The sequence below is a fragment of the Anolis carolinensis genome, chromosome 2, assembly GCF_035594765.1.
Source record: "Anolis carolinensis isolate JA03-04 chromosome 2, rAnoCar3.1.pri, whole genome shotgun sequence".
NCBI lineage: Eukaryota > Metazoa > Chordata > Lepidosauria > Squamata > Dactyloidae > Anolis > Anolis carolinensis.
In genome coordinates this window covers 289,721,928-289,735,222 of record NC_085842.1, presented here as the reverse complement: position 1 = coordinate 289,735,222, position 13,295 = coordinate 289,721,928, and the positions used below count along the sequence as shown (strand labels likewise).

The 13,295-nt window shown below is 37.7% G+C and overlaps 1 protein-coding gene across 3 annotated transcripts in view; it reads left to right on the top strand.

Moving 5' to 3' along the window:
- lhfpl2 (LHFPL tetraspan subfamily member 2) overlaps positions 1-13,295 on the top strand; it is a 109,840-nt gene that overhangs the window by 17,212 nt on the left and 79,333 nt on the right. Inside the window, exons 2-3 of one of the 3 annotated variants that reach the window (XM_008102917.3) lie at positions 4,228-4,327; positions 5,949-6,083. The exons of the other annotated variants lie outside the window; for them this stretch is intronic. The gene's annotated coding sequence lies outside the window, so the exon portion shown is untranslated. The remainder of the gene's footprint in view (positions 1-4,227; positions 4,328-5,948; positions 6,084-13,295) is intronic. 3 annotated transcript variants of the gene reach the window in all.

The following is a 13,295-nucleotide window of genomic DNA, read 5'->3' as shown; positions in this document are numbered from 1 at the left end:
TGTCTTTATAGCACTACGCAAAATTATTTTTTTATTGAGGCCATATAAGCAGTGAGGCTTTTTAGAGCCATCTCCAAAGTTGATTTTCCTAGCACTCCTGTTTTATTCAATAGTTCCAGATTATTTTTAAATTGTTTTTACTTTATTTGTAACAACGGTCCCAGAGACTTGCATTTAATCTGTAAATATAGCAAATAAGTGTATCTTCGTAATGCCACATCTGTCTTTTTGTTGACTTAAAAGTTGTATTTGATACCATTATTAGGAAGTTGCTTTGGTGATAAATGGATACATTTCTGTAGGCATTTAATGAAAATGGATACTTTCCTTTTCTCTGTTTCCTCTTGCCTGTTACAAAACTATCACATTTCTTTGTCAACATCCACTTCTAATGTACCAATGTACCGGTTACTTTTAATGTTCTGTTCCCAGAGTGAGTTCTTGCTCTGGTATTCCTAGTGAATTTAGGTTATGACTTGTGCCACCAACTCTTTCAGTTTCCTGCTGTCCTGTTAAATTAGGCAGAAAGCACAATTAATTAACAGGAAAAAGTTTAACTGGAGACAATTGCTAGGGAATGGAATTTAGAAAGTAACATTGATGACCACTGATGAGACTTGGCTGAGAAATTCAGCCATTCTATTGATGCATTGTTTTGTCAGAAATCTGTAGCACAGCTGCCTTTGTAGGACCATTCACTTGGTCAGCATTGGGCATGATTAATCTTCATGACACTGAAAGGGCATTCCTCTTTTTCTAGCTGTTAACTTGTGCTTCAAATGTGGCTTGGGCAATAGAAAATTATACTAGATTTTTAACATTAAAAAACTTTTTTTGAAACATGTAATGCTGAACCTTTCTTAAATGTTTTGTAAGATTATTTGGCTGATCTTTTCCATGTATTAGGGCTGGGTTTTTTTTTTTTAAAAAAAAACTACTTCTGTGTGTTTGCCCATTGTTATATGTGCCTCTGAGATTAATAGAACTGACATGTAGTTAAATGATATAATGGTCTTGACCCTTAGAGGAAAATTCTAAGGTAAAATAATGTTGTTGTGCTTTGTTGTCAAGTTGAATTAGAGTTACTGTGACCTTATATGAATGAAAGGCCTCCAAGAGGTCTCTAGAAGGTTATAGATTTGGTTGCTGTACCACTTATCCTTAAATCTCTTTGCAGTACTCAGAAAATGCCTCCACCTGCTTTGCTTCTTCCAGATACATCAGTGGTTCTCAACCTGGGGTCCCCAGATGTTTTTGGCCTACAACTCCCAGAAATTCCAGCCAGTTTACCAGCTGTTCTGGGAGTTAAAGGCCAAAAACATCTGAGGACCCAGGTTGAGAACCACTGAGATAAATGATCTTTGCTTAGGTTTATCTTCATAATTCTACTGATTCTTCTTTGTATCTCTGGTGGAAAATGCAGACATTTTCATTGGTTGTCGCTTTTGAGGACCTTGCAGACTGAAAAGTGACAGAATAAATGCATAAAAAACACATTTCAAATTAATTCTATAAATATTTTTAAAAGGAAACAATTTCTATACTTTTGAGAAAAACACAAATGGCCATCAACATTCACTGGGATTCTGTTCATGACATAACGGTAATATATATTAACTTTGGACACTTGTTTGGCTGAGGTATAGTAGTGGGTGGGAAGATGTCAGCAAAACTCACCCACCTGTATAGAATATAAAGCTGCTCAGACTGCTTTAGAGCAATTGGACTTTGGTTGGCCCTAAATATCCTGTCTGATCATGGAAGTTAAGCAGTGTCGGTTTTGATTAGTACTTGGATGTGAGACTGTATGAATTCTAGGTACTACCAGCTATATTTCACGAGAAGGAATTGGCCACACCACATCTGAGTATTCCTTTCCCAAGAAACCCTATAAAGTTCATTGGGTCCCCATAAGTCAACAGGCAATTTGAAGGCAGACACACACACAAAGGGCAGCTTTATGGAGTTTTGCTACTCCATCCATCTCGTTGTCACAATGTCTGTGGCCTCTTTTCTTCAGCTTGAAGGTCATCTTGTTGTCGACCGCGTTTTAGGGGATCGGGCCCTTAAGGAGAAACCCGATCCGGTCCTGAGAGAACGGACCTTCGCGGAGCCAATAGGAAAATATGAGCCGCAATACAACCTGAAGCCGAAATGAAGAAGGTCCGCCAAAGTTGAAGGAAAATCCGCCAAGGAGTCTTTATTGAGCAATTCAACTGAAGAGGACTCTAGTAGCGATCATTCAGTCTACTAGAGCACCATATAATCAAAATAAAGCCATATTTATACAAAATTTCAGTCTGACAGCCCTTTGAATTTCCCGCCCCGCTCCCCTGCCCATCTGATCGCTGATAGGCTAGAAGGTTGAACGAGGCGGGCTTTTGTTTCCCGCCTTGCTCTGTTGGCCCAATAGAGAGCTGCTTTTTGTCTCTACTCAAGCCAATCAGGAAGGAGAAGGCGGGAGTTATTGAAACAATGAAGTGACAGGGCAGGAAAGATCGGATTAATTCCTGCTAGGCCGATTTCTAAAGGGATTAATGGCAGCAATCAAGGATGTCCGGGTTTCTGTCACGTATACAGATTTTAGATATGCCTTGGGGTGTCAGAGGTGGAAGTAAAGATGGGTGGTGATGGGCCACATTAACGGGCTCTGCAGGGCGCCTTCCTGAGGTGTCCTGGATTTTCTTTTGGGTGAGATATGACAATGTTTGCCTTGGGGCGAATCACCTCTAGGTCAATACTCCGAATTTGGCGACTCAAGCCCTATATTGTCCATGCAATCTGAATTTGATTGGGTTTTGCGGTGGCAGATTATCCTTTTGTTTTTGGGAAGGGAAGCCTGGGTCATAGGAAATGGGATAGGTTCTGGGGTTCAGGTTGAGTTCAAAATATTTCCTATTTGATTTCATGACTTGACAATTATATGAAATAAAATGAAAAATAAAATAAAGTTGGAATATAAACCCTGCTGGGAAAAATACATATTTTCCGGGGATCCTAAAGAGTACAAATACATATAGGCAGATAGATAGATTTCATGGAAATAAGGGAGAATCCATAAAGGTGGGTTACATTGCATAAAGGGGAATCATGAATGATATAAACAATTGAAAATATTTGATAAGAACGAAGTTCATAACATCTGGGGAACCCAATATGGAAATTCATAAAAGTGGAGTTTTAGCAGCATGATTTTACAATTCATGAAGTTGTTATCTCTTGCCTCAGAGTGCAGGAATAATCCACAGTAAACTCCAGTAAAAAGTCTCAATCACCTTCTACTATAAATATATGGAATATAGAACATAAAGTCTTGACTTTTGAACTATCTTTTACAAAGTCCTGGGGGGGAGGGTGGTCACCTCGATCACAATCTCTTATGGTGCCACCTCTACTGATTTTGAAAGAGAATTGTATTATTCTGTCACATCATAAAAAGGAAAAAGGGAGGGGAGTGAAGGAGAGAAAATATGAGAGAACTATCCTACATTACATCTTTCCGTATTGTGTTGCATTCTGATCCAATCTCCACAGTTCTGTAAGTGATGATATACTTGTGGTTTGTTATTAACTCTGCATCTGAAAAAGGTAGTGGAGATCCATGCAGTTCATGCTGAATTAAATCAGGCTTAGAGGTGTTGCTTGAATGTTTCCTTTTAGTCTTTTTTTTTACACTTTTGCTGTTAATATCTATATTTCTGCCCACAAATAAGATCTTAGCTCAACATCAGAATTTATAGGAATTCATAATACACTATACTAATTTAGGTTAAAGTTGACATTCACTGAATTTTCAAAAGCAATGTGAAATATAAAACCGTTCTCTACAATAGGCACAATTCCTAAATATGCCAAGACATATCCTTTACTGATTTCAACCTTGGATTTAATTAAATGTCCAGTTTTTATTTCCACTTGTTATAAACTTCATGCACTTATTTTATAAACCCTTTAAAAGTGTGAATCTCAGTCTGAATGCTATGCTTACAAGAAGCTGTTCAAGATCATTCCAAGGTAGGAACCTATAACTTTTCTCTTCTAATCTTTCCTGACACTTCTGAATACCTGTTATCAGTTCACATAGAAGTGTTGTCAGATTTGTGCTCCATTGCTCCTCCTTTGACCTGGAAATGTATGTCTCCTGGCCTTGCTCCCTGACCCAGAAGTCTCTTCCATGGCATCTCAAGCTTTGGATAGATATTTTATCCTTTCTTTTATTTTCCACAGATTTATTCTTAACAATTTGTGAGCTGTCCTTTTTGTGTATGGAATAACTAGTTAAAAAAACCCCCAGCGTTATTGAAGAAAATACCCAGTCAGTGTGAAAGTAAGTGTTGTTAAATGTCTTGTCTCTTGTTCAGCCTGTCCTCATATTGGCAAAATGTGATAAATAATTACTACATTTCTGAAATGAGACACTTTCGACCAGTGAGAACATCAAAGTACTACTCATAATCCTATTTAGTGTTTCTTTGCTTATTGTTAAATCATGAAGAAGAACATTTCTTTTGCTGCTGACAGCACAATTTTGTAGTACTAGGATTTGTAAGATACATCTGTGTCAACGTATAATCTGTGGTTAAATAAAGTAGAGGACTGTGGAAATGGAGAAGCTCTGCCATTAAATAAAAGTGTCAAAATATAGGGAACTCTAGATTTTTTTTTTGTATGTAATAATTAAAAAGAATATATATTCACATTATTTTACTAGTTGGGGAAGGAATTTGATTAAAAGCATTTTTCTTGGTCAGTCCATTTTTTAAGATATCTAGATTTATCTTATGCAGAAGATGTCTATTTTTGTAGACTCAATGAAAATCAAAATGAAATTATTAAAAAAACAATAAAACATTTTTGAAAAATAGAAATTGGCATTTGAAGGAATTCCAGCCAAAACATCTGCATTCCACTCACTTCTACATTTTATGCAAAGATATGGTTACGCCTGTTGTCTCAGTAATAGGACTCAGCTGCCAGTATGGTAGAACTTAATAATAATAATAATAATAATCATCATCATCATCATCATCAAGATCAAAAAATCAGCTGATGACCCAAAATGCAGACTGTGCAAGGAAACCGATGAAACCATTGATCATATCCTCAGCTGCTGTAAGAAAATCGCAGACAGACTACAAACAGAGGCACAACTATGTGGCATGATCTGCCAACTGCAAAAGGCCACCCTACTGGGATCTGCACGCATCATCCGAAAATACATCACACAGTCCTAGACACTTGGGAAGTGTTCAACTTGTGATTTTGTGATACGAAATCCAGCATATCTATCTTGTTTGCTGTGTCATAAATAATAATAATAATAATAACAGCAAACAAGGCAGATATGATACGAAATTCAGCATATCTGTCTTGTTTGCTGTGACATAAAATAATAATAATAATAATAATAATAATAATAATAATAATAATTAATAATAATTGTATCCCACCATAATCTCGCCGAAGGGACTCGGGGTGGCTAACATGGGGCCAAGCCCAGAAAAGACAAAGTGTAATCAAGTTAAAATATAAAACAAAACAATAAAATAACAAGCAGTATAAAATCAAAATGAATTCAAACACAGTTATACATAAATACATAAAAAAAGATAAGACGTTTTAAAACTATATCTATTTCACTAACAAAGGGACAAAGGAATAAAAGGGGGTCAAAGTAAAGTGCGTAGTAACTAGGTTATTTCATAAAGTGCCTGATCGACTGTTCCAAACTTTCCAAGATAACGTTAGGGGTAAGATGGAGTGGGACCAGTGATAAAGTGCAGAATAGCAGCATGGTTGTCAAGGGGTCTTGTTTAATCGAAAGCACACTGAAAGAATTTGGACATGTTACATTTTTACTACTAGGATTCCTGTGATCATGATCTCTGGGGGATGCTGGGAGTTGTAGCCTGGAAAAAACTAAATTCAGTTAATGATTCCAATTGTAGCAAGCTGCCGCTCTGCCAGCTGGAGGCTTGTACACAGCCTCTTCTTCCTCTTGTCTGGATCTGAGCCCACCAAACCTGGAGAATTTGCACCCTTATGTCCTGTCTGGAAATGAGCCATGAAAACTGGAGACTCAGGTACTGACATATGGAAACTTGAGTGTTATTTGATCATGTTTCATGAAATGCTGGCAGCATCTTAGCATGTAGCAAACCCATACCTACATTTTTAATAATCTAATTGACATGAAATGCATGTAAAGCAGTGATCTCAATCTGGGGCCCCAGATATTTTTGGCCTTCAACTCCCAGAAATCCTAACAGCTGGTAAACTGGCTGGAATTTCTGGGAGTTGTAGGCCAAAAACATCAGTGGACCCCAGGTTGAGAACCAGGGATGTAGAGAGTAGAGTAAATTGAGATTTATTTATTTTTTTGCAGTAAGCTTCTGAATTGTGCTACAAAACCAGATGGTGTAGTGAGGGAGGTGGGATTACTATTGGTTCTAGCCTGTGTGATGGGGTATGCCATTTTTTCCTAGATGGACAAAATAATCTAGATGACCAAATGGAGACACTTTGGTGCTGCCCCATCACACCTTCTTCCAACACTCTAGTATTATTATTTTTTCTCTGAACTCTAAACATCACAGTGGTACCATTTGGTTGGGAATACCTTTTCAGAGATGTTTTTAAGTAGTTCAACTCCTTTGAAGACAGTTTGCTCAAAGGCATCTGACTTATCGGTGCCTTTTTGCTGACAATTAACACCTTTCAGATTACCATTGGCCTGAGCATTAATGCAAATGGCATTTTCCTTTAACTTTTCATGGGATGGTTGTCCATGTTTTTCAGAGACTGCTAGAATGGTTTCCTTAAACGGGAATAAATAATAGCAAAAAGTACCATTGAATTATTTCAAAATATTTATAATTTAAGTGCTCAAGCTTGCAAATGTAAAGGGTGAAAAATTTATACGATCTGAAGAGAAACCAGAGTATCCAACTCATAAAATAAAACTGAACGAGCTTGCAAATGTTAATGATTAAGTTCCATGCCACAGTATTTTTTTTTCTTTCTGGACTGTTTAAATATGACTGTTTAGAAGCAATGGGGAGATTTTATTTGGTCCTTTTGAGAGAAGTTGTTAGAATGCAGTGGCTTGTGTGTTTTATCCGCTACAGAGGTTTTGCTATTGTTATTTTAACTTAAATGAGATATTTTTTTATTCAGAATATGCTTATGGGCACGTGACTTTTCAGTTCTTCAAAAATTTTGCTTGCTGCACATTAATGAGGATTGGACTGATATAACTGATAACCACCCACATTAACCATTTTTGACTTGGAAGTCCCACTAAATATATATATTTGGAATGAAAACAATGGCTAAGTGGGTAAAACATTATACAGTTGTATAAAATTGTGCATGGTGTATAGAAAGAGACTATGGAGAGCCTAAGGCTAGGTCATTCTGTGTGACTGGAAGGTGGGACATTTGGACAGGTTAAAAGTAATACTTCTCAGAGTTGATATTTAAACAGAAATTTACTTCCATAAGGTTGGCAAAAGCTAGGGCTAACAGTGGGAGCTCACCCCAACTCGAATTGTTCGCACTGCCAACCTTATGCAGATTTCCTGCAGCTAGCTTTTTAACCCACTGGTTAACATGAGTTGGGGTGTGTGTGTGAAGGTATAATGAAAGAGAGAAATCTGCCTTGTTTAGCCTTTAACCTAGGTCCCAGCATATATCTTCATGAATCATACAAATAAAATATAAATAGACAATGTGGGCTTTTGTTTGATAAGTTGGTATAGTATGTGCCTGCTGATCTCAGAAGCACTCAGATCTCCATCTTCTGTTTTGATATATGTCTGTGCTCCAGACCACTTAAAATATAATGTCATTAATAATCAGTCTTTTTCTTTTGCAACATTTGTTCTCTGGTATAATCTGACTAATTCTTTATGCATCCTTCTCCAAATTTGCCAGAACTTATCTACAATATTTGTTCCTGAAAAAGAGGGTAGGAAGATAAATTATGTTCAGAACCACCTATCTCAGACAGATTTCAGTTATTTAATGTTCCCTTAGAACTGGGACATCTGGTTGCTTAGGATACCTACATTTGAGGTTGTTTCATAATGTGAAACATTGTGCTGAAGTTGGAACATTCTTTAGAAGCATGATTTACAATAACCAAAGAGAAGGGTGTTCATGATGGATGGTAGTTTTTTTAAAGGTGAGCTGCTAAGGGCACTGTCTCAAACAATTCTGACAAAGAAGAAGAAAACTATCTAAAGGTGTCAGGATAGTTTCATATGTTCTGAGTTTTTTTTTAATTGTAGATATAAGAAAAGAAAGAACAAATCACCCACATAGTGTCCACATTGTGAGCCAACTTTTATTGGGAGGTCAGCAAGGTTAAAACCTAGAATTAGCTCGATCTTGCAAATGAGATTAAAAATAATGAATTTGAGGTTGACCATGTTAGAAATACAAAAGAAAGAACAAAGAACAGTTGGCCTGCTGTGTGAAAATGGAGAAATGGCAATAGAAAACTAGAAAAATGTGGAAATGTTAATCACATCCTTTAGCTCTGTTTTCTCCCAAAAAGGAAAACGGAGCTCAGCCTGGTGAAAATAAAAGGGAGTTGCAGCCCAAGTTAGAAAGGTGGTATGGGAACATCTACCTGCTTAAAATGAATTTCAATATCCAGGGATAAATTAATTTCCTCTGTTCCAAAGTAACTTCAGATTTAAAATCAGAGCCTCTACTGTAAGCTTCGAGGCCTGCAAAGTGACCTGCAGAATGCAGGTGGGAAAATGTTATTACCATCTTCAGAAAGATCTTGGACAATTACCAACTGGCCATCTTGGCATTAATACCAGGACGTAATCTAGAGTGGGGGCCCTGGTGGCACAGTATGTTAAAGTACTGAGCTGCTGAACTTGCGGACCAAAAGGTCCCAGGTTCAAATCCCGGGAGCGGAATGTGCACCCGCTGTTAGCCCCAGCTCCTGCCAACTTAGCAGTTCAAAAACATGCAAATGTGAGTAGATAATTAGGTACCGCTCCGGCGGGAAGGTAATGGTGCTCCATGTAGTCATGCTGGCCACATGACCTGGAGATGTCTATGGATAACGCTGGCTCTTCAGCTTAGAAATGGAGATGAACACCAAACCCCAGAGTTGGTCACGACTGGACTTAACGTCAGGGGAAACCTTTACCTTTTACCTAATCTAGAGCAGATCATTAAACAGATCTGTGATCACTTAGAACAGTGGTTCTCAACCTGTGGATCCCCAGATATTTTGGGCTTCAACTCCCAGAAACCCTAACAGCTGGTAAACTGGCTGGGAATTCTGGGAGTTGTAGGTCAAAACACCTGGGGACCCACAGGTTGAGAACCACTAACTTAGAAGAAGTACTGTGATAACTGAAATCTACTACTCTGGATTAATCTGTCTCTTTTTTATAGTATTATAAGCCAGATAGATCAAGGGAATACCGTGGATGTTCAGCTGCTGAACTTGCTGACCAAAAGGTTGGCGGTTGGCGGGGAGCACCATATAATCTAGAACCTTTTAATTTTCAAGGAACCATAAAAGCCAAGAAATAAAATAAATATATCATTATAATCAGGATAAAATCAAATACTACCTTATTCAACTTCAGACGTATCAGTATTTCAGTTTCACACAGTTTGAAAATGCTTTTTTTAAGCACTAATACAGTGAATGTGGCCACTCCAAATATAACGTGAAGAATATCATCAAACAAGTATATACAGGCAATCCCCACATTACAGATAATATAGGTTCTGTAGGTTTTTTCTTAAGCTGAATTTGTTTGTAAGTTGGAACAGGTACTTTTTAGGAGTAACACCAGCCAATATATATACGTTTTAGATAAGGGTGCTAATACCCCTGTGGGTATATTTGCTGTCTGAGCCCCTGTTCAGAAGATTTCACCTCACTTTCTGTACCTGTGATAATTGAATTTTTAAAATTTAGGCTTGTCATGGAAACAAGGATTGATGAGAAAGCTTCTGCGGAGACAGCTTTTTCTCTTGATAATTCTTTCAAGAGTGAATTTCCCTTCCAAGGGGTAGATTTCCTCTCACTTCCTGTAGTCTCACCCCCCTCTTAACTATGAGTTGTATGTAAGTCAGATGTTCGTTACTAGGGGACTGCTTGTAGCTTGATTCACATACCCATCTAGGTAATACTAGGGCCATTGTGTTCTCAGGAATTTATAAAGATAACATTAAGAAAAGGCATAGATGGCAGTTGTTTCAAAAATCAAATAAATTTCCTGTACAGGAAAATGTACTTTTGACTAGCTGGAAAGTCAGGAACAGGTATTTTGTTTCTCTGTTCTACTCTTTGTAACTTGAAGTATATCCCCAAAGACATTCATAGTCTTGAAATATAGGCAAAATAATGTGTGTGTGGTTAAAATAGTATTTTGAGTGGCTTGGGCAGTTAAGTGGCTTTGAGAATAATAAAGCAATCTGAAGAATGATTAAAAACCCTTAGATCTTTTTTCTTGGAAGCTTCAGATCTATACAGGGCGAGGTACTTTTTGTATATTGCAGACATAATTATAGCTACTCCTAGTAGTTTAGAAGAGAGTTAAGCAACAAGAAGGCAGAATGTGATTCAGTGATGCTGTAGGAAAATCTGTTTGTGGCAAAGTTGATATGGGGGGAAATTCTGTCTGCTGTACAATGTTAGTGTGAAGGGCTTGTTCTGTGATTAATATTCTTCCTCTAATGTGAAAGTGACAGCTGGAATCCCATTGGTGACATGCCCTATTCTTACGCCTCCAGTTGAATCCCAATCATGGCTGTTCAACTCGAATTCTATTTTCACAATTGTTGCATATTCAACTGTGCTTTTTGGACTACAATGTGGCCATTTGAAGTCAGAATCCAAAAAGTTTTCCAAGTTTTGGATAAGCATTGCATACAGATGAGGTGAGCAGTGCTTTTTATCAGTATACTGATGAAGAATATGTATAAAGAAGGAATTATTCTAAATTGTTGGCCCCACCACATCAGTGAGTTCTTTTTCTAAAATAAGCAAAAAAGAAAGTAGTATATGCATAAATTATATCCAAATATATTAAATACGTACAATTAAAGAGAGAACTGGAAACGGAGAAGGAATTCTTTATGAAGTATATCTTAAGGGAGATACTCAACAGTTACAAGAGTGAATGTTCCTCCTTATCTACCCAGTTGCTGGTTTCTCCTTACACATTTTGGAAAAGTCTGGTAAGCAGAAAATAACAAGTCTGAGGAATTCTCCCACCCCTTGGATCAGAGGAAAGGAAGTGGGGAAGCTGAATTCGCTTTGTACTTTGGATCAGACTGCTGTGCAGCATGAAGCGGACAGAACAATGAACTTGCTGTCTGCTGAAGCCTTCAAGGCAGATTTGAAAAGTGGATAAAGAATTAAACTTGGAAATCATTTTTCTCTGAAGCAGAACTGGAACATTAATCTTAACTGTGATGAAACAATAAGGCTTTTTTCTCCTAAAGAATACATTCAGATATGCAGACAACCTTGAGCTTCTAAACATCTGTATAGAGTGCTTTGGAAATGTTTTCAAATCACCCACAAAAAAGCAATTAAAAGTCATATTTTTATTTAAATCACAGTTACCTGAGTGTTTTAAAGATAAATAAAAAACATAAAATGCAAAGCAATAAATGATGATAAAACTTGCATGTATAATGAAATCAGGTAATGAGAGAATGTTGTGTGCTTATAGGCTGTCCTTCCCTCAATAACGAGACTCAAGGTGACTAAACAACACGGAGGGAAATCAGAGAAGCAAAACAGAATGCTATAACAGTTCTTGAAATGCTTCTGAGAAAAAGAAACACCTTCACCTATAACATAAGATGTCCTATATACTTATGCATGAATCTAGAAATTACATTTTAAAAAATTGAACCAGAAAAACCTTTTTGAATTCTTGGGTGGGAAAATGGAAACATCAGCCAGGGGCAGCTGGGCCGCTGAGGCAGTACTGGTGCTTTCCTCACTCAAGAGAATGACCCTCAGCTTATCCACAGGTCATGTTGAAATCCATAATTTTGGCCCTCAAACCTACCCTCGAGTTAGTCATGAGTATATATGGTAGGTCTCACATGACTGTCTCTGGGAAGAGCATGCCACAAATAGGCTGCCACTAATGGAAGGGCACTGTATATAGTAATTGTTTGCTTTACTTCATTTGCTGGATGTATCTCAAGGAGACTCTGGATAGATAGGTATGTGATGAGAAACAACTTCAAATAATCCAGGCATGGGCAAACTTTGGGCTTCCAGGTGTTTTGGACTTCTGAGAAATATTAGCCAGCTTATCAGTTGTTAGGAATTGTGGGAGTTGAATTCCAACATCCAGAGGGCTGACGTTTGCCCATGCCTGAGATAACTTGAATGTAAATTGCTTAGAGTTGCCTTGGGACTGGGATCAATTTTGCATTGCATAAATCAGTCATGGTCTATACCTTATTGAAATGTGTTTTAACACATTCCCCAACTAGAAGTACCCAAAAATTCTAGTCTTGAGGGGGAAACAATCCAAAGCACCTCCTACCACCTGCACCTAAAGTGAGACCCCTATGCTTTAGCAAAGCAGTGCTTCTCGGAGGCTTCCAGAAGCAGCAGTTCTCCTTTTAGCTTCCTTAGTTTGTTTCCCTTGCAGGCAACAGAAATGATTAAGTGATCTGCTGTGGCTTTTGTGTTTTCTACCCCTGCAAACCAGGACTTTGAATTGAGGAATGGGCTGCTAGCCAGTGTAGATGGTAATTAATTCTTTATTGGGCAACTTCGGTTAATAGTCTAGCTTCCCTGTTTTGAACTACCTTGGGGCTGTTTCCAGAAGCTGTCTCCTGTATAATGTGATGTCATAATCCAAACAGCAGTAATATAAAGCAGTAGTGAGTGCTTTTGGAAAGCAAAGTTAGTGTGAATGAAACTTAGAATCGTGGGGGTGGAAGGAGCTCCATGGGCTGTTGGTTGCGTGCAGTGGCCCTTGTAGCTCCTTCTACCTCTAAGATTCAATTCATTTTGAAAACAATTGGTTCCACTACTAAATTGTTCAAACTCTCAAGAAGTTCCTTCCAATGCTAAATTGAAATAACCTCTACCTTGAAGCTATTATGCTTAGTTCTACCCTTTGTAGCAGCAAAGAACAAGTTTGCAGTCTCCTGCTTCTCGTTTTTACATGCTTCCAAACTAGTTTCAAATTAAAACATGTAATTTTTGTATATCAATACTTTAAAAACTTTTCACTAAGAGTTTGACATGCCTGCTGAATTTTATGTATCTTCTA